The following is a 25,853-nucleotide window of genomic DNA, read 5'->3' as shown; positions in this document are numbered from 1 at the left end:
ATGACAGCCCAAACTTTTTCAACAGGTACTTTTAAGTCTGTCAAATTCATGACACATTCTATTGTCTGTGTGGTGTACTTGTTTTTATCATAATCAAATAAATAATTTATTTAAGGCTTGTCTTCCATCAAAGCTGTCAGATATTCGCCATATTCCACTGCTTCCTGTGCTAGCTTTTCTGTTTCTTTGGCGCTAATAGCTTCATCTTCCTTTAGCTTTTGTTTAAACATGTTAATTTCTTGATCTTTTAAATGTATTTGACACTTCAACTGACTTTCATTGCTCCGCAAATTATTTAAAGAAGACCTCATGTTATTAAACTTTACTTTTGATTTAGCTAAGGCTCCCTTTAAAATCCCTGTTTCCTTGGACTTTGCTGTATTCTCAGAAAGTAATTCCTTCTTTGACTTTTCCAATATGACCACTTTACCCTTCAGTTTTTTTTTTCCACTTTTTGGGAAGATAGCCCATGGCTTTGAATTTGGGAATTTTGTCGGCATTTTCATGAAATTGGGAAAATAAATTCATTAGCCTTTTTTTCCACACGAAAGTCCACAGATAAGGGAAATACTTAATTTGATATAACTCTTTATAATCATTCAAATTAAAAATAAATAAATCATATAATACTTTGTTTGAGGTAATTGAATTAAAATTGAGATAAAATACACATAAGACACTTCTTTCTAAAAGAAAAAAAAAAAAAAAAAAAAAAACTTTCTTTTTTGTTTTTTTTTTAAATTGGGAATTTTTCGCCACATTTTGGGAAAAAAGTATACTTTTTGGGGTTGGGAACATAGCCGAATTTCGGCTATAAAATCGGGCCAAAAAAAACCCTGCCCTTCTTGTCTTCAAGTGCAGCCTCTTTCCGATCTAGTTTACGCTTTAAATGTTTGTCAGTTTCCCTCACCTTGACAACAGTATCTCTACGTTCCTTCAGTTTTTTGCTACTATCTTGTTATGCAGCTGTTTTAGTTTCTATTATATTAACAGATTCTTTCACTAAGTCGGACAGTATTTCTACTCTAGAACACAGAGGGCTAGCTTCAACACTTGAAGATGTGTGAACAGGAATGACAAAAAGTTCATGCAAATAAGCTGTTTTCAATGCACCTCTCTTTTTTTCACGGTGTTTAATGTTCTGTGCACTTTGCTAATGACAGCAGGCATATTAATCGCATCGGGTAATAAATTAGTCAATTGTGCAATCCACTTTAAAAAGTAAACCGATAAAGATAAACCATTCAAAACAGCAAATGTATGCAAGTCAATGGCAAGACCATTATTGAAATTGTTTAGGTCTATCTTTGGTAAGGAAGTAATTTCAGTTAAATGTTTAGCACCTATGCCAAGCTGCTCAATGAAACTCATTCTGATTCGTTGAAAAATATCTTATGATACAACTAATGGTAAAATTACCAAGTGAATAAATTCTTAAAAATTACATCCCCAGATGTTAATCTCCGAACACTCTTATCCTCAGCCCAAAAGATCACTGTCTCTCCAGTATAAATATTGTTACTATCAAGACACAAGGGCCCAGTCGACAGTGTTTGTACTTCAACCCTTCTTTTTTCACACACCTTTTCACGGTTGATTTCAAACTGTGTGAAATTTGGCATTTCAGCCATTAATGAAAACTGCAGACTGTCTTCTAGCTCAGTGTTTTTTTTCCCTTATAGGGGAATGGTGGCGGGGCCCGTCCAAAGGGTAAAAATGCATCGTTTTTTAGGAAAAGGGGAAAATTAAAAATTCACTTGTTTATATGTAATGATATTTATTATATTAATACATATGTTTGCATGAATATAATATTCACAGCTGAATGTCTTTGTCCTTTTTCTTAAAATTAAAATATATATCAATGATTTTTTCAACATTAGTTTCAGACAGTTCAGACTTCATGCATAGTCTCAGTTTTCTTAGCCATTTTGAGTCTAATCAGGATCTTTTAAATCGATAAAATGGCAAATTTGAGCATTTTTTATCAATAAAATGGACCAAATTAGAATGATTTTATCAACAAATATTGACACAATATAGATACATCAGGCCTTTTCCCGGCCATTTTGGGAGAAAAATGCAATTAATGTGAAAAGTCCACTGATTTGGGAAAAATTATTTAATAAAACTTTTTATAATAATTCAAAATAATATAAATTATAGTTATATACTTTGTTAGGTGTTCATGAAATAAATTTGAGATATATTTATCATGATTATGAGACAGTTATTTCTCAATTTTTTTTTATTTTTTTTCTTCTGGAGGGGATTTTTTTTACAAAATGGGGCAAAAATATATACTCTTTTTTCAGGGGAATGGGGCCGAATATCGGCCCCGAAATTGCCATAAAAAAACACACTATAGCTGTGTTGCAGGTGTATAATGAAAAGAAGGCAATTGCCTACATTGAGATAACTGCAGACTCTGACTGTCAATCAGCAAAGGATCAATAGTTTGTATGGATAGTTTAAGCTTTTTAGGGGCTGGTTCAGTAGCAGGCTGTGATGAAGATACACTGAAGGTATAGGCACTGTAAGAAGTTGAAGAAAATTCACTAACCGTATTTTGTTCAGTAACTGTTTCTGAGTGGTGTTGGGAGATTTCTGGTGCTTGGGTTTCCAGGTCGTCTGGAGGCAGAGTTTCATCAGAGTCTGAAATCTTTTGACAGTGAAACATGTTAATTTCTTTATCAGGCCTTTTAACCCATTACCAAACAATAACGAGATTTTATTTATTTATTTATCTGTCCACAAATGTTATCATGTCAGAATATTTTTTAGCATAAATACTTTGGCACAATACATGTATATGCATTCTGTGTTTGTTCCTGTTCCATTCCCCAATACACAAAACATCTCAACAGTTATGAAAACATTAACCAGATGTACATACATATACCTCTGGAGCTTGCAAGTGAAACACCAGAGGCAGTTCCTCTTCAGGCTGCGTCTCACAGTCGCTCCCGGTGACGGTGTCAAACAGATCTTGGCTCATCAGTAAATGAGTACAATGTATTAACAACTGAAATAAATAAATAAAAGTTTTGAAAATTAAAGCCTCATTTCAATAAGTCATACATTAACATATTTTAACAAAGTTAATTCAATTACAATATTTATTTTTTATAAGTATATTCAATATTTGACATGATAAGGAACTTCAATTTCAAAGTCTAGACATGTCATTGGCAAGACATTAAGTTGTTTAACAAACAGACAGACAGACGGCACAAAAACAATATGTCTCTCCCATGGTAAGGGATATAAACAATTATGCTTACTACGATAGCAAACTGGTAGAGTTAAAGAAGTTACACAAATCCTTATCATTGAAAACACGGGTACGAAATATTTTGGGACGAAAGTGGTCCGAATATAAATGCAATATTTTCCAACAATATAAACGTAGTCACGGTAATTTTTTATTGCAACTGGTATATTTACCCGAGTTGAAACAAAATTGACATTGCATATCAAAGTTACATCGAATGCCTTGCAAATTCAGTGTTTATTTACGGTGTTTCTCGCGTGAACGTCGATATGTTTAAAGCGGGATAACTGCGCATGTTATCCAACTCTTCACATCCTCATGCATCATGGTCGAACAGAACTCCTGTTGAAATTCAAATTCGCCACACATCGAACTAAAGATTACAAATGCTTGAACTATAGACTATAGTACCTTAATTCCCCAATTATTAATGGATGCCCTGTCATGCCCACCATTTCGTGTGTTTAAGTCAGAGTTTATTCAAGTCCCGCCACCTGTCCGCCATTTGCCCGTTTCTCAGTTTTGTGTCCAGTAGGGATAAATATAAATTTACACAGAACAAGTTCCACTCTTTTCTGATATATTTCGCCTAAATAGGCTTTTTCAAAGTTTGTTTTAACAAATTAACTACATTTTCTTCCTATTTCTCAACACAAACCCGTTTCGTTGAGTCTGCATGTATTTTGCGCAGAAGAAATGTTTCCCTGGGAAACCACAAGTTATAAATAATGACATACCTGGGAAACCAACAAGTTATACAAACAAACAAACAAACACGTCTTAATGCCGAGCTAAGCCTTTATTTGTCAGTCAGCATTCCGCTGAAACATGACTGGCATGTATGTGCCCCGACCCGGGATCGAACCCGAGACCTCTGGAATTCAGCAAGCGCCTTATCCACTGAGCTATGGAGGCACATATAAATTATTTATAGTGTTTATGGACGTTTCGTGCCACTACCAGTTCGTGCCACTGATATTTGTGTTGAAAACAGGTAGACGTTTCGTCCCACTGATAATATATAGGTGGATAGGTGTGAATAATTCCGTATAGGTGTGAATGATATTGGGGTGTATATTAACGTAGAAAATTACAACAATGTTGACAATTATAATTATAAATAACAAACATTAAAATGATTTATTGTTAGTATACACATATTTATAAACAGTTCATTACGTTCAATACATATAAAACATAAAGTTGTGTTATTTTGTTATGCATCATGTGTTTGTAAAAATAAAATAAAATGATTTATTGTTAGTTTAAAAAACATTTGTGCATAGTTCATTATGTTTAATAAATATAAAACGTGAAGAGCTGTTATTTTTATGCTTTATTTGTATGAACTATATACATATATAATAATATAACATGAATGAACAATAAAACCATTTAAAATGAAGTTGGTCTTTTACTTTTAGGAAAAGCTTATGCTTTACTATCGACTCACAAATTATCAATTAGCGATATGTGCCTTTAAGTAATTAGCAAACAATTCATTACCGACTCGGGCCTTAAATGTACCGACACGGGCCTTTAATTGCCAATAAGAAACCAATTAGTAAACAACTCACCGCTTTAATTATGATATAAACTGTGTAATTAACACTGAATAATACGTGTGTTGTTCGTTGAATTCACGGGTACGAAATATTTTAGGACGAAAGTGGTCCGAATATAAATGCAATATTTTCCAACAATATAAACGTAGTCACGGTATTTTTTTATTGCAACTGGTATATTTACCCGAGTTGAAACAAAATTGACATTGCATATCAAAGATTACATCGAATGCCTTGCAAATTCAGTGTTTATTTACGGTGTTTCTCGCGTGAACGTCGATATGTTTAAAGCGGGATAACTGCGCATGTTAAAGCGGGATAACTGCGCACTTTCGTTTCTGGGTTCAATACATATAAACGGACTTCCAGAGCCTTTGATAATTTTTGCTTTGGCGGCTATCAGCAACCCATTGGGTTATAAAGCTGATAGTTGAATTATTGCAACTAGTTACCTTCCATCACCTCGCACTTTCACTCGCTCTTTCCAGCTACGGAATTAAGTATCAATACGTATTTTTATCCCATAAAACTTGCACGAAATAATTTTATAATGAATTTTTTTTCAAGAAAATCACGGTTTCATCCGCGTATATGCCTGATAACTTCATCATCTATCCAACTCTTCACATCCTCATGCATCATGGTCGAACAGAACTCCTGTTGAAATTCAAATTCGCCACACATCGAACTAAAGATTACAAATGCTTGAACTATAGACTATAGTACCTTAATTCCCCAATTATTAATGGATGCCCTGTCATGCCCACCATTTCGTGTGTTTAAGTCAGAGTTTATTCAAGTCCCGCCACCTGTCCGCCATTTGCCCGTTTCTCAGTTTTGTATCCAGTAGGGATAAATATAAATTTACACAGAACAAGTTCCACTCTTTTCTGATATATTTCGCCTAAATAGGCTTTTTCAAAGTTTGTTTTAACAAATTAACTACATTTTCTTCCTATTTCTCAACACAAACCCGTTTCGTTGAGTCTGCATGTATTTTGCGCAGAAGAAATGTTTCCCTGGGAAACCACAAGTTATAAATAATGACATACCTGGGAAACCAACAAGTTATACAAACAAACAAACAAACACGTCTTAATGCCGAGCTAAGCCTTTATTTGTCAGTCAGCATTCCGCTGAAACATGACTGGCATGTATGTGCCCCGACCCGGGATCGAACCCGAGACCTCTGGAATTCAGCAAGCGCCTTATCCACTGAGCTATGGAGGCACATATAAATTATTTATAGTGTTTATGGACGTTTCGTGCCACTACCAGTTCGTGCCACTGATATTTGTGTTGAAAACAGGTAGACGTTTCGTCCCACTGATAATATATAGGTGGATAGGTGTGAATAATTCCGTATAGGTGTGAATGATATTGGGGTGTATATTAACGTAGAAAATTACAACAATGTTGACAATTATAATTATAAATAACAAACATTAAAATGATTTATTGTTAGTATACACATATTTATAAACAGTTCATTACGTTCAATACATATAAAACATAAAGTTGTGTTATTTTGTTATGCATCATGTGTTTGTAAAAATAAAATAAAATGATTTATTGTTAGTTTAAAAAACATTTGTGCATAGTTCATTATGTTTAATAAATATAAAACGTGAAGAGCTGTTATTTTTATGCTTTATTTGTATGAACTATATACATATATAATAATATAACATGAATGAACAATAAAACCATTTAAAATGAAGTTGGTCTTTTACTTTTAGGAAAAGCTTATGCTTTACTATCGACTCACAAATTATCAATTAGCGATATGTGCCTTTAAGTAATTAGCAAACAATTCATTACCGACTCGGGCCTTAAATGTACCGACACGGGCCTTTAATTGCCAATAAGAAACCAATTAGTAAACAACTCACCGCTTTAATTATGATATAAACTGTGTAATTAACACTGAATAATACGTGTGTTGTTCGTTGAATTCACGGGTACGAAATATTTTAGGACGAAAGTGGTCCGAATATAAATGCAATATTTTCCAACAATATAAACGTAGTCACGGTATTTTTTTATTGCAACTGGTATATTTACCCGAGTTGAAACAAAATTGACATTGCATATCAAAGATTACATCGAATGCCTTGCAAATTCAGTGTTTATTTACGGTGTTTCTCGCGTGAACGTCGATATGTTTAAAGCGGGATAACTGCGCATGTTAAAGCGGGATAACTGCGCACTTTCGTTTCTGGGTTCAATACATATAAACGGACTTCCAGAGCCTTTGATAATTTTTGCTTTGGCGGCTATCAGCAACCCATTGGGTTATAAAGCTGATAGTTGAATTATTGCAACTAGTTACCTTCCATCACCTCGCACTTTCACTCGCTCTTTCCAGCTACGGAATTAAGTATCAATACGTATTTTTATCCCATAAAACTTGCATGAAATAATTTTATAATGAAATTTTTTTCAAGAAAATCACGGTTTCATCCGCGTATATGCCTGATAACTTCATCATCTATCCAACTCTTCACATCCTCATGCATCATGGTCGAACAGAACTCCTGTTGAAATTCAAATTCGCCACACATCGAACTAAAGATTACAAATGCTTGAACTATAGACTATAGTACCTTAATTCCCCAATTATTAATGGATGCCCTGTCATGCCCACCATTTCGTGTGTTTAAGTCAGAGTTTATTCAAGTCCCGCCACCTGTCCGCCATTTGCCCGTTTCTCAGTTTTGTATCCAGTAGGGATAAATATAAATTTACACAGAACAAGTTCCACTCTTTTCTGATATATTTCGCCTAAATAGGCTTTTTCAAAGTTTGTTTTAACAAATTAACTACATTTTCTTCCTATTTCTCAACACAAACCCGTTTCGTTGAGTCTGCATGTATTTTGCGCAGAAGAAATGTTTCCCTGGGAAACCACAAGTTATAAATAATGACATACCTGGGAAACCAACAAGTTATAAATTATTTATAGTGTTTATGGACGTTTCGTGCCGCTACCAGTTCGTGCCACTGATATTTGTGTTGAAAACAGGTAGACGTTTCGTCCCACTGATAATATATAGGTGGATAGGTGTGAATAATTCCGTATAGGTGTGAATGATATTGGGGTGTATATTAACGTATAAAATTACAACAATGTTGACAATTATAATTATAAATAACAAACATTAAAATGATTTATTGTTAGTATACACATATTTATAAACAGTTCATTACGTTCAATACATATAAAACATAAAGTTGTGTTATTTTGTTATGCATCATGTGTTTGTAAAAATAAAATAAAATGATTTATTGTTAGTTTAAAAAACATTTGTGCATAGTTCATTATGTTTAATAAATATAAAACGTGAAGAGCTGTTATTTTTATGCTTTATTTGTATGAACTATATACATATATAATAATATAACATGAATGAACAATAAAACCATTTAAAATGAAGTTGGTCTTTTACTTTTAGGAAAAGCTTATGCTTTACTATCGACTCACAAATTATCAATTAGCGATATGTGCCTTTAAGTAATTAGCAAACAATTCATTACCGACTCGGGCCTTAAATGTACCGACACGGGCCTTTAATTGCCAATAAGAAACCAATTAGTAAACAACTCACCGCTTTAATTATGATATAAACTGTGTAATTAACACTGAATAATACGTGTGTTGTTCGTTGAATTCACGGGTACGAAATATTTTGGGACGAAAGTGGTCCGAATATAAATGCAATATTTTCCAACAATATAAACGTAGTCACGGTATTTTTTTATTGCAACTGGTATATTTACCCTAGTTGAAACAAAATTGACATTGCATATCAAAGATTACATCGAATGCCTTGCAAATTCAGTGTTTATTTACGGTGTTTCTCGCGTGAACGTCGATATGTTTAAAGCGGGATAACTGCGCATGTTAAAGCGGGATAACTGCGCACTTTCGTTTCTGGGTTCAATATATATAAACGGACTTCCAGAGCCTTTGATAATTTTTGCTATGGCGGCTATCAGCAACCCATTGGGTTATAAAGCTGATAGTTGAATTATTGCAACTAGTTACCTTCCATCACCTCGCACTTTCACTCGCTCTTTCCAGCTACGGAATTAAGTATCAATACGTATTTTTATCCCATAAAACTTGCATGAAATAATTTTATAATGAAATTTTCTTCAAGAAAATCACGGTTTCATCCGCGTATATGCCTGATAACTTCATCATCTATCCAACTCTTCACATCCTCATGCATCATGGTCGAACAGAACTCCTGTTGAAATTCAAATTCGCCACACATCGAACTAAAGATTACAAATGCTTGAACTATAGACTATAGTACCTTAATTCCCCAATTATTAATGGATGCCCTGTCATGCCCACCATTTCGTGTGTTTAAGTCAGAGTTTATTCAAGTCCCGCCACCTGTCCGCCATTTGCCCGTTTCTCAGTTTTGTATCCAGTAGGGATAAATATAAATTTACACAGAAGAAGTTCCACTCTTTTCTGATATATTTCGCCTAAATAGGCTTTTTCAAAGTTTGTTTTAACAAATTAACTACATTTTCTTCCTATTTCTCAACACAAACCCGTTTCGTTGAGTCTGCATGTATTTTGCGCAGAAGAAATGTTTCCCTGGGAAACCACAAGTTATAAATAATGACATACCTGGGAAACCAACAAGTTATAAATTATTTATAGTGTTTATGGACGTTTCGTGCCACTACCAGTTCGTGCCACTGATATTTGTGTTGAAAACAGGTAGACGTTTCGTCCCACTGATAATATATAGGTGGATAGGTGTGAATAATTCCGTATAGGTGTGAATGATATTGGGGTGTATATTAACGTAGAAAATTACAACAATGTTGACAATTATAATTATAAATAACAAACATTAAAATGATTTATTGTTAGTATACACATATTTATAAACAGTTCATTACGTTCAATACATATAAAACATAAAGTTGTGTTATTTTGTTATGCATCATGTGTTTGTAAAAATAAAATAAAATGATTTATTGTTAGTTTAAAAAACATTTGTGCATAGTTCATTATGTTTAATAAATATAAAACGTGAAGAGCTGTTATTTTTATGCTTTATTTGTATGAACTATATACATATATAATAATATAACATGAATGAACAATAAAACCATTTAAAATGAAGTTGGTCTTTTACTTTTAGGAAAAGCTTATGCTTTACTATCGACTCACAAATGATCAATTAGCGATATGTGCCTTTAAGTAATTAGCAAACAATTCATTACCGACTCGGGCCTTAAATGTACCGACACGGGCCTTTAATTGCCAATAAGAAACCAATTAGTAAACAACTCACCGCTTTAATTATGATATAAACTGTGTAATTAACACTGAATAATACGTGTGTTGTTCGTTGAATTCACAAAACCAGTAATGGCTTGCAAATATCCTTGTATGTGCTGTGCACGGAATGTTGGTGAAGAAGATAAAGTTATCCCATGCGATGTATGTGAAAGATGTCAGCATCTGACGTGTCAAACTGATATCAGTCTCCGACAGTATCGAAAAATGATGAAAGGCAATGTCGTCGTTACGTGGAAATGTTGCGAATGTAGTCGAATGATAGTGGATATCCCTATAAATATTACGCCAGGGCAGAGGTACCGGAGATAGTAGAGTTCCCTATGGATACTGATGTCCTTATATTGTATGCATTCACTTTTGATATGGTAAATGTCAATGTATTGAAAATGTTTCATGTAATTTTTGTTAATGTATTATATTAAGCATGTAAAATTGAGTCTTAAACAATCATGAAATAAAACAATCATGAACAGATGTTACAATCAAAGGTGCGAAAGTTTCCTGTTATGATTCACACCTTCTTAACGGTATTATTCACACCTGGCCGCCTATATATTATCAGTGGGACGAAATGTCCAATGCCCTCCTACACAAATATCAGTGGCACGAACTGGTAGTGGCACGAAACGTCCAGCACCCATAAATAGCTTCTGGAAAACCAACAAGTTATAAATAACACATTCCGTACGTTATACTCATTGAGTCATTCTCTATGCATGTGTCCGAAAATTAATAATGTTAATAATGTTCATTTAACCTAACTCGTACCATATGGAAGCCTTGTTTACTAGTATTGATCGATATATTTTTCGCACAAAGGAACTTTATTTGTATACACGGGGAACTAACCAAGATTATACCGTAAATAATGATTTATACTGCATTATATATAATTATCCTATATAATATGATTTATAACCGGTTCATACGCAAGCTGTTATATGACTGTTTTTGCATGCATGTAATTACGGTTATCTTTTATGAATAACCCGATTTCTCGTATAATATTCAAAATATTCGGTCACCATTTGTTGATTCGCCCACTACATTTGTGTCTGATGAGATTAATGGTTGCTCAAATTATTTAATTGAGCAGCCATCATTTAAAACATTAATTTTTAATAAAAAAAATATTTAGAATAAACAAAACACAATCTTATTTCATATACATTTATTTCTATTTCACCATAATGTTATTATATGCATATAAATCATAAATACTTTTTTCAAGAATATACAGGCAGAAAAAACTTTGAAAATAAAATAAAAATAATGATAAATAAAAATTTTTTTTTAAGAATAAACAAAACACAATCTTAAATTTATACATTTCTTTTTATTTCACCAAAATGTAATAATATGCATGTAAATCATTAATCCTTTTTTTCAGGAATATACAGACAGAAATAACTTTGAAAATAAAATACAAATTATGATTGATTACAAAAAAACTAAAATAATATTGCCAAGAAATCCCATTTCACTTTGAACAGTAAATACACTTCCTGCTAGTGAGTTTTCACAATTATAGACAATTTCTATACTTAATATTCAGCCGCACCGTACAACCTACTCACTTATCTCAAGAGTCCCGATGTACTGAGCTCTTTGGCCTCATACTTACTCCAGGCATCAAAAATCTTCCGGTCACATTCCCTATACTGGTTTCTTTGCCGTCTGGCCCCCAGAATTGATTTGATCTCACCCAGTACCGCCACATAATCTTCTTCCGCCGAGACATGAGAGCGAACAGGAGTGGAATCTGTTTCATCTTTCCATCAAATTGGATGAACCCATGGATTGACATCAGCTGCCCTCCGCGAAATGGTCTGTCTACAATCTGTTGAGGACAATATGACAATATTAAAGTATCATACAATAAAATTGAATTGTGTATCATAATCAAGATGCATTTTTCAAGCTTAATCATCTTTTATCCTTTTATTAATTTAAGATGTATGATGTCATAACAGCTTTCCTGCCTCACTTATAAAACATAGTTAAATAAAATAATTGCAATATGTATTGTTACTAGTAAAATCCCCAAAGCCTGGAAGAGAATATACAATTAAATAAACACTTACTTTAAAGGTCCCGTCCATAAACCACCGCTTGGTTGACCGTAGTATTTCCAGTTGCCTTGGTGTGGAAAAGAGGATGTGCCGTTCCCTGTCAACACGCAGGTCGGCTATGATGTAGTCCCCGCAGTTCAGATAGTCTTGATTCACTGCAAACTCCAGGTCAGTTGGCTCTGACGGTCTTTGGCTCTTTCTGTGACGGTTGGCCTTCCTCTGGAGGGACTCTGCTGTTGGCAGGTTTGGGCGGGTACCCCTGTCAGAAAGAGCAGTTCTCGCCAAGTCCATAGCAGAGTGATACAGATGGTTTGAAGAGTCTTCCTTGATTTTCACAGATTTTTCCTTCTTGTACAGCAGACTTGGATCAGCGGGATGACAATGATTGGTGCTGTTTCGAGCATACTTGTCGCCATTACTTGTGACCTTCGCCTGACACTTCACATTCTTGTTCCTGACACTACATCGCCAGATTGTACCGCCATTCTTCAACGTCTTAAAGACTGAGTACGAGTATCCATCTGTACTGATGACGATAGGGTTACCGTGCTTGCTACCTGTCGGGAGATGGTGGAAGACCACGGGTTGCTCTTCTACGATCGACGTGTTAAGAGGCGCTTCTTGTATGGAATTCTCGACAATCTCTTGGGGACGCTCAAAAGGTGTGTCAATGGTAATACTGTCGTTGGCGTTGACAATTTCAGGCTCTGGCTCAGGTTCAGGCTCGGGTTCCACATGATGTAGTTGGTTAATATGTAACAAATAGTTTCTAATTATTAATAATTAATGGATATGTTTTTATAGAGACTCATAATTATATAATTGTGTAGGTTAAAGTTTATAAATGAGTATTTACAAAAAATAAATTGGTCAAGAATGGCGCAGCTAATAATACAGAGATTTTGCTTGGGCTGTATAATAATAAAGCGTTGTTTATGCTAATACAAGTTCAAGAACACATATTTTGAGGACATATATATATATGCAGAATGTATAGATATGCTTTATTCAAGAAAAAAGGCAATATGCCCATCATTCCACATATAATACTTTAAGAAATATATAGGCAGTTAATGTATTATATATCTGCACATACATAATGGTAAGCTATAGATACAACAACATGTAGTCTTGATGATGAAATCGTTTGGAAGTAATTGAAGGAAAAGAATATAGCCTTTAATTGTCTTAGACCAGAATGGATCGATCGAGGATATCTTTCGAAGAAAAATGAACATTCAAGCTTAATGATATAAAATTGTATATAAAATTAAATATATATTTCGAATATGTTACAAAAATGTTATACGCTTCCTACTGCTTCCACCTACAAAACTGCTATTTTATCAGACTTATGTCATCTCTTGAGTCTATAAAAACAGAAATAGCAAATCTAGGCCTGACATTTTAGCTAGCATTTTGGAACTTCATCAACAGTGCCTAGATAAATCTTTAAAGGTCACATTAGTATGGTGTCCAGCACATGTCAACATCAGCGGGAATGAGCAGGCCGACAGGGGGGCAAAGGAGGGCCTCTTGAGGGGGGCCGTAGATGCTGGGGAACCCCTGGCTGGCACCTACTGAGATCTACTCCCTGACAAAGAAATTTGTAGTGGGTGAGTGGAATCTCCGGACTGACAATTTGTCTTCCCGTCGACATACTTTTACCAGACCCGCGAAAACTCTCAGGCCGCCTGACAGATACTCAGCAAGCATTGTGCTTGACAGAGCCATCACGCGCCTGAGGATGGGAACCACCCTATTACCCGTTGGCGCGGGAAAGTATGTCCTCGGTATAGACCCTGCATGTCCTAAGTGCCAGGAACCCCGCACTGCGCCCCACATGCTGCTGCACTGTCCTAACCATAAGGCGCAGAGGGACCACCTCGAAGCTGCATTGCACTCCCATGGACTTGTTTTAAACCTTTCCAACGTGCTAGACCCCAAGGGAGCAGCTAGGGGCCCGGTCTTCTCTGCCCTCGCCAAATACCTTCTGGATTGTCAGATAACTGACAAAATCTAGGTCATTGGGGGAGGGAGAGCAGCCAACACCCACCCAAATATTCAGTCTTGTGACTGTTTTTCCTTTAAACTGTGTAATCTTTGCACAAAACTGACGTAATCTAGTAATTGTGTTGGATTTGTGCCTCCTTTATACAACCTTTATTTTAGTTTTTAATGGGTTTATTGTTCTACCCCGCACTTTCTAAATCAGGCCAATGGTATTGACCTGGTCTTCTTTATTTTAATACATTTTTTATGAGAGTATGACGTTAGTCCACCATTTACATTTTCAGTATCTTAATATAATCATATTTTATGGCATTTCTTATTACAAGAAAGGACAGGGCTGTCCAGTAACCTGGGATTGTTGGCTGCATTGCACCCCCTCTCTTCCCCTTTGACACCCCACCCTTTCCCCTTCAAACTCGAAGAGCCATGTCGGACTAGAGTGCACGGTGCAGGGCCTTATACCATGAAAAACCCTTATTTAGCCCTATCCAGGGTAATACCAATCCCTTGGTATTATTGCCGATTTTGTTGATATTGCTTATTTTCGATCATAGCAAATTTTGTACCTTGTAGTACATTAAATCTTGTTATAACTGCTATTTTGTGTAGCAAATTTCCTTATTTTTGTGTAAAACTGCTATCTTATATAGCAAATTGCCTTATTTTTCTCTCAATACTGCTATTTCTACACCATAGCAAACTTTTTACTCTGTATTACACTAAATCATGTTAAAATTGCTATTTAGCAAATTTCCTTAATTTTATGTAAAATTGCTATTTTATATAGCAAATTGCCTCGGTTTTTCTGTTTAATTGCCATTTTACATACCATACAAGGTACTTTAGTACTATTTCCTCCATTGTTATCACCAATATATAAATAATATTGGTTGGATTAGAGCTTTTTGGGTTTGTTTTACTGCATCTAGGTAATATTTGGTCTTTTTACCCATTTACATCATACCTTTTTCCAATTTTCCTTCAATTGTATACAAACTATTTTTCATTTACTGTGCACTCCCTCTGGTCCTGGGGAAACAACCGTTGTAGACTACATCCCCACAATTACCTCCCTTAGTTTAACTGAGTGACATCACCCCTGCTGGCTTTTTCCCCCACTCACACCGGCCTACACTTCCAAAATCTCTTCTTCTTTCAACCCTCCAGGGTGGCAACTTGTATTTTAAATATATAAACGCATATAGTACTGTACATATTGTAAATAATGTACTTTTTGAACAAATTTAGATGTTTTGTCTCATTTTTAACTGTAAATCACATTGTTTTACCCTTTATTTTTTATGTGGCCCTATAAAGGTGACCGTTTGGAGACACGTAAGTCATTACCCTTAACATATAAGTTTTTTTTACTAATCTCACTTTTAAATATTGTTTTAACGCCACTCTGGGGGGGGGGACTTCTCTTCTCCATAGCCATATCCTCTTTAAGTTCCATACAGACAGGGTCTTACGTTGGAGCATTACAGCTATATTCCCTGTCTGCAAGTGTTTAACATTGAATAACATACATAAATTTATACACATTACAATTTTTAATAATTCAATTGCAACATTAATATAGATTTGAGAGTTATACTCCCTATGTGTTATTATATATTATCTTTTTCTTTTCTTTTTTTCTATATAATTGCATGTCTACATGCAAATTCACTTCACATTTGAGAGCTATTAAATCAGGCTTTAGCATTCCTACTAATTAATGTTCGTAGATAAGCATATTTTCCCATCTATTAGATCATGTTGTATGACATTTCGTTTAAACCTTAAATATACACCTAATTCTAGTACTTCACTATGTATGTAAATATATAGTGGCAATATTAAACCACTTTGTGATCTGGAAAATCCTTAAATATTATTATTTTGTTTTTGTTTTTCAAACATATTACACATCTGTGTATTCCTTTACTTTTCTATAGGCATTATACTAAAAATAATCCTATTTGAATTTTAACATTTAAAACACAGATCACAAAGTTTAAAGACTCCAACAACCCATTGCAGTAAATACTGAACAATGGGTCTAGTAATGATGATACCGCATATAATAGTATGTGTTTTTACCATCAATACTTATAAAAATTGGGCTATTCTCCACCTTCTCTCTCTTTTCAATACAAACAACATACATATAATAATAATAATAATAATAGTAACAATAATAATAATATTAATATAACTTCATCATAATAGTTTAAATAACATATACCAATTATATTAAATTCAAACAGATTCAAGTAGTAATATTCCTTCTTGTTTCATATGCTTTGTTTACATTCCAAAAGTGCAAAAGAGCAGACGCAATCATTATGATTGGTTATCTCTGTCACGTCCATGCAAGGGCAGACGCCATTTCAAGGTCGTTCTTTGTGCGAAATTTCTATCCCAAAACGGATTGACCTACTTGCTTTTGCGCGGACGTGACAGAGATAACCAATCAGAGCCATGCTTTTAAATACAGTCAACCAATAAAAACACCGCTTTCTTACAGCTTTAGGCAAGACATTGATTATTACTTTTATTGAGTACTGCGTTTTTAACTCTTCTTGAATAAGTATAGATATTTTTAAACCAATAGATTTTTATTAAGGCACCGCACCAACACTGCAAAGTTTTCTATTGATATCAATGGTACAGCCCAGTAAAATCGGGCTGTCCATTTTATGGCCGTTTTCGACCTTTTTATCCAGAGTTTTATGTTAAAGGGATCTTTTCACGCTTTGGTAAATTGACAAAATTGAAAAAAATTGTTTCAGAATCGCACATTTTTGTTTTAGTTATGATATTTGTGAGGAAACAGTAATACTGAACATTTACCATGGTCTAATATAGCCATTATATGCATCTTTTGACGATTTTAAAACCTAAAAATTATAAAGCGTTGCAACGCGAAACGATTGAATAATTTGGAGAGTTCTGTTTTTGTCGTTAAATTTTGTGAAACTACGAAGATTGCTTATATAAGGTATAAAATACGATACGTATGTGTACTCGGCGGAATAGCTCAGTTGGCTAAAGCGTTTTTACTTCAGGACTCTGGCAGGACTCCAGGGGTCACTGGTTCGAAACCTGGTCCGGGCAATGTTCTATTCCTTTTTTAAATTTTATTCTTGATTTTTTACTGGAGCTTTTACGATCCAATGTTTACATTTATCGATATAAAGCATTTAATGAATAAGTTAAAAAATGACGAAATCTGTGAAAAGGCCCCTTTAAGCAGTGTGCTCGGGTAATGGTTTATTAACCGAAGTCCCGAGGGTGAACAACCCCATTAGTCAGTAGGTGGAAGCATGCTTTTAGAGCCAATGTTAAGGGTTTAGCACTACGCCTACGGCCGACGGCACGACGAGCTGGCTATGACAATACCTCGGGTTTTCTCCGAAAACAGCCGAGCTAAAAACTACATGAACTTGAGATTAGATTGTCTAGTAACATATAATGTTTTTTATGTAAAACATGTCATAAACAATTTCCACACAATTTTGATTTGAACTAATCTTAGAATTAGCAGATAACCATTTTTGTTCTAATACTTACTATTCTCATGCAGTCTTCAAACAAGAATTTAACAATTGAGTCCATTATTTCACTGTGTCACACGGAACTGTAAAGTCGATGTGTCTAATATTCTCAACAAAAAACATCTTTGAACAAGAGCTGTCACCATCGGATGACATATGCCCCCTATAAACGCTTTGATAGAAGTTATGAGCATTTTTCGAAACCTAAACGCAGATTTCAAAACCTAAACGCAGACCTTAAGTCCAAGGTCACAGGGTTCAAAATGTGTGTGCGTATGGAAAGGCCTTGTCCATATACACATGCATACCAAAATGAAGGTTACATCTGAAGCGACATAGTTATGAGCAGTTTTCAAAACGTAAATGCAAAGTGTGACGGACAGACAGACGGACGGTGCGATCACTATATGCCCTCCTTCGGGGGCATAAAAACAACAGTGATTTCTTCTGTTGATTGTATTGTCTTTATCAATGGTTTAACATTGCCCATTCCAGTCCAGAAATTCCGCACTGTTTGAGTGTGTTTATTTGAAACAATTTATGAGCTGTCGAAAGTAATAAATTTATTATTTTTATAAGCATGATTGACTATTTTAGTGAACTGTTGTTTTTTAACAATTCTGTACTGTGGTATAGTAAATATAGTAAAGATGAATCTGTAAAATTATTTGCATGCATTGTAATCTTGGAGGCAGATGAAGTCAATTTTTTCCTTGAATGTAATAACAGTTACCTGGACTTATTGTCCACAAATTTTCTGGACATTGACTCAACACAATTCAGTATTTCAAATCTTCCAAAAGGAATTGCATTGTGGATGCCTGTGACATTTTAGAGATGTGTGTTTGTATTGTTGTAGACAAGTGCATCTGTTTTTCAGCAGATCCAAATAAGTTTGAAAGAAATTTGTAATTTAAACATGAACCAATGCAATTGCCAAAACTGTTGTGATTATTTGGCCAAACAGGGCTTTCATTTGACTCTCATAATGACGCTTTGACTTTGTGTTTGTAAATGAAGCATGCTTTTAATATGGTTAGTCATTTTCATTAAAACCAACTAAAGTTTGAATATGTGTCGTACTCATTAAAGTTTGTGACTATGAGCCAATTTTAGCACTTTGCTTTTCTAGTCTAGTGAAATCCCTGCCCAATAACCATTACTGCCTTCTTATCATTTACTGAATGATGTAAAGAAAATACTATTGAAGAATATTTTCATTTTGTGTCATTAAATATGATTATTTTAATTTTATGTCATGAATTATTATTAATTTTATGTACTTTAAGGCAGGTTTTGTTTAAAATGTTTACAAATTGCTAGAAGAATGTGTTTGTTTCTCATTGACTGTGTTTTATTGTTTGACAATACATTTTTAAAAGGATAAAAAAAAACACGAAATGTTCATTTTTATAGAAAAACAAATTTTGCTTTCGTGTTCGCTGGGTCGTCTGTACTGAGAAAGGTAGCTTCCATGACCTTAATGGTCTTCTGATAAACAAGACATGTAATCAGGCCTTATTGTATAAATTAATCATGTTAAAATTGCCAGAAACCAGCTTTGTAATTTTAAATAAAATTACCAATTTATTGCTACATACAAATAACTTAGCAGAAAATGATTTTCAGTGCGCAAATATAATGATTATGCATTAAATAAGTGCAAGACATATACAATGTATTGAAGTATACAGAATAGGCAATAAATATTGCTCATTTTTTTCTATCTATAATGAATAGGCAATAAATAGTGCTCGATTTATTTCTATTTATAATGAATTGGCAATTAGTAATGCTCTTTTTATTTTGATCTATAATGAATTGGCAATAAATAGTGATTGTTTTATTTTTATCTATAGTGAATTGGAAATAAATAGCACTAAACATTTTTCTGTCACAATGGATTGGCAATAAAAAGTACTCTATGTATTTTCTTTCTTAAATAAATTGTACAGAAATCGGGCCTAAATACTGAGTTGGCAACAAATAGGGTTGGGGCTTTCACTGAAGAAACCAATGTATTGCTTATTCATTAAATGAATTGGTAATAATCGGGGCTAATGAATTGGATTTCTCAGATTTATTACCAATTTATTGAAAATTTTGGTACAATTTGCTAAAGATTTTTTGTTTGGGATGTTATAAAAACAATGCAAATATTTATAGCAAAACATCTTATATTCATTTAAGAGCCTTTATTAAAAAACATACTACTGGGAAAAATGAAAATGTTGAGAGACAGAAAATATGACGGTACTAAATACAAAATACTGGGAATACTAAATATGTCGTATATAGCTAGACAATATGAGGGCATGAAAACCATTTAATTTTGTAAATTATTCCATGGACCTCTACCAACGAAGAACAAACATTAACTAATGATGTATACATAAGCTGTTTAAAAATAATGTGGGTAAAAAGTATAAATCGTGGTTTCCAACCCACATACTCTAACTTGGTAACAGCATGATTAGAGCTCAGCACGTTAGATTAATGCACTATAATTCCAATATTTATAATTTCAAGAAATTTGATTGAAGGATCATAAAATTTACACTGCAATGAACGCCTTAAGCTTTTGAAATTTGAAATTCATGCGCCGTTTTAGCATTCTTTTAATGGAGTTTCTGATAGAATTGTACATACCTTGACAAATGGCTTCAACTTTTCAGCTCAGCTGTCAAGAAGTTACAATGTGAGCTATTGTGATCGGTCTTTGTCCGTGTTGACATTAGAATACCATGTCTTGTCATGAACAAGTAACAATAGGCGGAGAATGTTCAATATGTTGAAAATAGAATACCATGCCTTGGCTGTTGTCACGAACGTATAACAACAGGTGGAGCATGTTCTATATGTTGGCAATAGAATACCATGCACTGGCTGTTGTCATGAACGTGTAACAACAGGCGGAGCATGTTCTGTATGTTGACAATAAAATACCATGCCTTGCCTGTTGTCATGAACGTATAACAACAGGCGGAGCATGTTCTGTATGTTGACAATAGAATACCACGTCTTGGCTGTTGTAATGAAAATATAACAACAGACGGAGCACAGTGTATATGTTGACAATAGCATGTCATGTATTGGCTGTAGCCATGAACATATAACAACAGGCGGAGCATGTTCTATATGTTGACAACAGAATACCATAACTTGGCTGTTGTCATGAACGTATAACAACGAGCGGAGCAAGTTCTATATGTTGACAATATAATACCATGCCTTGGCCGTTGTAATGGACATATAACAACAGGCGTGCCATGTTCTATATGTTGACAATAGAACATCATGCCTTGACTGTTGTCATGAACATATAAAACCTGGTGGAGCATGTTTTATATGTTGACAACAGAATACCATGCCTTGGCTGTTGTCATGAACGTATGAGAACAGGCGGAGCATGTTCTATATGTTGACAATAGAATCCCACGTCTTAGCTGTTGTAATGGACGTATAACAACAGGCAGGGCATGTTCGATATGTTGACAAAAGACTACCATGCCTTGACTGTTGTCGTGAACGTATAAAAACAGGCGGAGCAGGTTTTATATGTTGACAATAGAATATCATGCTTGACTGCTGTCATGAACATATAACACCAGGTGAAGTATGTCCGATATGTTGACAACAAAATACTATGCCTTGGCTGTTGTCATGACCGCATAACAACAGGCGGAGCATGTTCTATATGTTGACAATAGAATATCATGCCTTGGCTGTTGTCATAAACATATAACAACACCCGATAGAGCATGTTCTATATGTTGACAACAGAATACCATGCCTTGGCTTTTGTCATGAATAGATAAGAACAGGCGGAGCATGTTCTATATGTTGACAACAGGATACCATGCCTTGGCTGTTGTCAAGAACGTACAACATAAGGTGGAGCATGTTCTATATGTTGACAATAGAATACCACGTCTTGGCTGTTGTAATGGACATATAACAACTGACGGTGCATGGTTTATATGTTCAAAATACACTACCATGCATTGGCTGTTGTCTTGGACGTATAACAACAGGCGGGGCATGTTCTATATGTTGGCAATAGAATACCATGCATTGACTGTTGTCCTGAACGTATATCAACAGGCTGAGAATGTTCTGTATGTTGCCAATTAAATACCATGCATTGGCTGTTGTCATGAACGTATAACAACAGGCGGAGCATGTTCTGTATGTTGACAATAAAATACCTCGTCTTGGCTGTTGTAATGAACATATAACAACAGACGGAGCACAGTTGATTTGTTTACAATAGAATATCATGTCTTGGCTGTTGCCATGAGCATATAACAACAGGCGGAGCATGTTCTATATGTTGGTAATAGAATACCATGCATTGGCTGTTGTCACGAACGTATAACAACAGGCGGAGCAAGTTTTATATGTTGACAATAGAATACCATGCATTACATGCGAAGCATGTTCTATATGTTGAAAATAGAATATCACGTCTTGGCTGTTGTAATGAACGTATAACAATAGGCGGAGCATGTTTTATATGTTGACAATAGAATACCATGCCTTGGCTGTTGTCAGGAACGTATAACAACAGGCGGAGCATGTTCTGTATGTTGACAATAGAATATCATGCCTTGAGTGCTGTCATGAACATATAACACCAGGTGAAGTATGTTCTATATGTTGACAACAAAATGCCATGCATTTGATGCTGTCATGAACGCATAACAACAGGCGGGTCATGTTCTATATGTTGACAATAGAATACCATGCCTTGACTGCTGTAATGAACATATAACACCAGGTGTATCATGTTCTATAATTTGACAACAGAATACCATGTCTTGGCTGTTGTCATGAACGCATAACAACAGGCGAAGCATGTTCTATATGTTGACAATAGAATACCACGTCTTTGCTGTTGTAATGAACATATAACAACAGATTGTGCATGGTTTATATGTTGACAATAGACTACCATGCCTTGGATGTTGTCATGTACATATAACTATAGGCGGAGCATGTTCTATATGTTGACAATAGAATACCATACCTTGGCTGTTGTCATGAACATATAACAACAGGCGGTGTATGGTTTATATGTTGACAATACACTACCATGCATTGGCTGTTGTCTTTGACGTATAGCGACAGGCGGGGCATGTTCTATATATTGGCAATAAAATACCATGCCTTGACTGTTGTCATGAACGTATATCAACAGGCGGAGCATGTTCTGTATGTTGACAATTAAATATCATGCCTTGGCTGTTGTCATGAACATATAACACCAGGTGGAGCAGGTTCTATATGTTGACAACAGAGTATTATGCATTGAATGTTGTCATCAACGGATAACAACAGGCAGAGCATGTTCTATATGTTGACAATAGGATACCATGCCTTGACGGTTGTCATAAACGCATAACAACAGGCGAAGCATGTTCTATATGTTGATTGACGGCATGATCTGTATGTTGACAATATTTTACCATGCTTGAACTTTTGACATAATGGTGCGTATGTTGTCAATAGGGACCCATTATTAAGGACTGTGACACAAACAAATAAAAACAGGCGGAGTATTGTTTTAAGGAAGATATATCATCAAACTTAAACTGTTCTAAAGAAGACATAATAGCAGCTGTCTCTCCGAGTATAACAATATAGGCAGGCACTGAATGTAAACATAAATTTGGACATACTTGTATTTACGAGTGGCACTGAATAATAAATGAATTGTAAGGACACAGATTTAAATCGTGTAGTAAAACAAGAGGGCCCTGATGGCCCTGTATCGCTCACCTGTTTCAAGGTGACATCTAGAATGTCAACAGACTTCTTGTATGATTTGACCTAGTGACCTAGTTTTTAACAACCTATGATTTTCTTTCAAAATCGACACAGATTTCATTCTGACCAATTGTCATGAAGATCAGGAAGAAAATGTGACCCCTAGAGTACTAGTGTAAACTAACTTTTCTGTAATTTGACCTGGTGACCTCGTTTTTGAATGCACATGGCCCACTTTGGAACTTTACGAAGCATTACATGAGAAGAACATTCTGACCAATTGTCATGAAAATCAGGAAGAAAATATTACCTCTAGCGTGTCAGCAGACTTTCTTTATGATTCGACCTGGTGACCCAGTTTTTATCCGAATATGATCCACTTTCAAACTTTGCCTTGATTTCATTGAGATGAACATTCTAACCAATTTTCATGAAGATGAGGAAGAAAATTTGACATCTAGAGTGTTAAAATACTTTTTCTATGATTTGACCTGGTGACCTTGTTTTTGACCTCACATGACCCAATTTCAAACATGACCTACATTTAAAAGAAATGTACATTGTGACCAAGTTTTATGAATGTCAGACAGGAAATGTGTCCTCTAGAGTGTTTACAATATTTTCCTATTATAAGACCTAGTGACCTAGTTTTTGAAAACGATATTATGTGTTGCCCTCCGGAAGGACCGAAAACGAAATTGGGATTGAGTGATCGGTTCAAGCGGAAACACAGAACATTGTATTTGTAAACGAGTCTTCGATATTAGTTTAGAAAATTACATTATTTCCAATATAGTCAGAAATTATATAACATCTGCAAACAACATTACATATATTTGCCTTTCATCTAATATGGATATGTCGACATGGACTATTTTAATTGTTCATACTTAGCATCGACCAATAAAATATAACGAAGGTGGGAGTGGTTAACCTTATTTTAACCCCGTATTACATTCAAAACTTCTGAAAGACAACAATTTGCTCGCTCACACTGACTCATGCAACTATTAATAGTAAGTAACAATATGACAATTTTTCAATATTAAATAACTCGACTAGATGTTTTGACTAGAAGTGTCTCATTTAGACAAAGAAAGAGAAGTAATACATCCAATGTCCTCTATCTTAGACTAACATATCCCGCACATTGTAAAGTCCACAATGTAGGCATTATACCACATTATATTTGCATCGTTTGCAAATGAAAGTGTCCCAGCCTGCACTGTGTAGAGCTTCCTCTACTCAGTGCGGCTTCTTGTGTAAGTAGCACACGCACACCCCACAACGCATCTGAAATATATCATAATAATTATATGTACGGTACAATGGGCAACAAAACATGAATTATGATATTCAAATAACCTTATTCGTTCTTTTTTCTCTAAATTAAGACATTATCATAAAATTATTGAACGGTTTTATTTCAAACATTATGCGCAGTTTTCCTTTGCCAGTGATTTCATCATAAAATATGACATTGATCTGCATATACAGTCATTGATACCCATTTGAGTATTTTTGGACAGGTGACTTTGTTGAAGATGTAACTTGACCTAGATATTGGCCTGTATGTATTTTAATGCGTATAACGGTAAACTATACTACAATTTTCTATTGTTATACTGGATTACCAAGTTTCTTCTTTAAATACATACAGCGATAGATTCGTAAATCAAAAGTCTATTACAGATAGATATCATTCTGTAAATCCTCCACACGGTGAGAGAACAAATCAAACAGGCAAAGGATGAAAATGTTGTTTTTTTAACTTGACAATCTAAGTAGTGAAATGATTTTAAACTTTTCAAATTCTTACCAACTCTTCCTCCCCTTTTGGTTTCATACCACATGCAGGACAGCACTCTTTAACATTCACTGAATATATAATACATGATAAATGTAGGTCATGTGAAATATTATAATACAAACAACTGAACATATTATCCCGAAAATTCGATTATGAAATACATTTTTGATATACAAATTAAGCACTTACAAAAATTTACCAAAAATAAACTGTAATGGGTGCATTAATACATGATGGCTTGTAGTTATACCTACACTTGCCTTAGAATAATTAAGTTGCATTTTTGTGTGATATTAATACAGAAGCATTCATACCATAGTCTTAAGTGTTGAACTTTCCACTCAAAATTCACTTGTAACATTCAAATGTATCGATACCTTCATATTAAAGAAGAGTGGCTGCAATCTCCTTTCTTTTGTTGAGCACGTCCTTATTTTCAAATATACATGGCAACCCCAAAATATGTTTTTCTGCGA

General features: G+C 34.6%; 1 protein-coding gene across 2 annotated transcripts in view; it reads left to right on the top strand.

The window, feature by feature from the left end:
- Positions 1 to 25,853, top strand: part of LOC127871909 (uncharacterized) — a 303,905-nt gene that overhangs the window by 211,152 nt on the left and 66,900 nt on the right. Inside the window, exon 11 of one of the 2 annotated variants that reach the window (XR_008045605.1) lies at positions 17,329 to 17,349. The exons of the other annotated variant lie outside the window; for it this stretch is intronic. The gene's annotated coding sequence lies outside the window, so the exon portion shown is untranslated. Of the gene's footprint in view, positions 1 to 17,328; positions 17,350 to 25,853 lie in introns of those variants that run through there. 2 annotated transcript variants of the gene reach the window in all.

The sequence above is a fragment of the Dreissena polymorpha genome, chromosome 3 (assembly GCF_020536995.1).
Source record: "Dreissena polymorpha isolate Duluth1 chromosome 3, UMN_Dpol_1.0, whole genome shotgun sequence".
Classification (NCBI taxonomy): Eukaryota; Metazoa; Mollusca; class Bivalvia; order Myida; family Dreissenidae; genus Dreissena; species Dreissena polymorpha.
The sequence above is the reverse complement of the archived record's forward strand: the minus strand, read 5'-3'. Positions and strand labels throughout refer to the sequence as shown.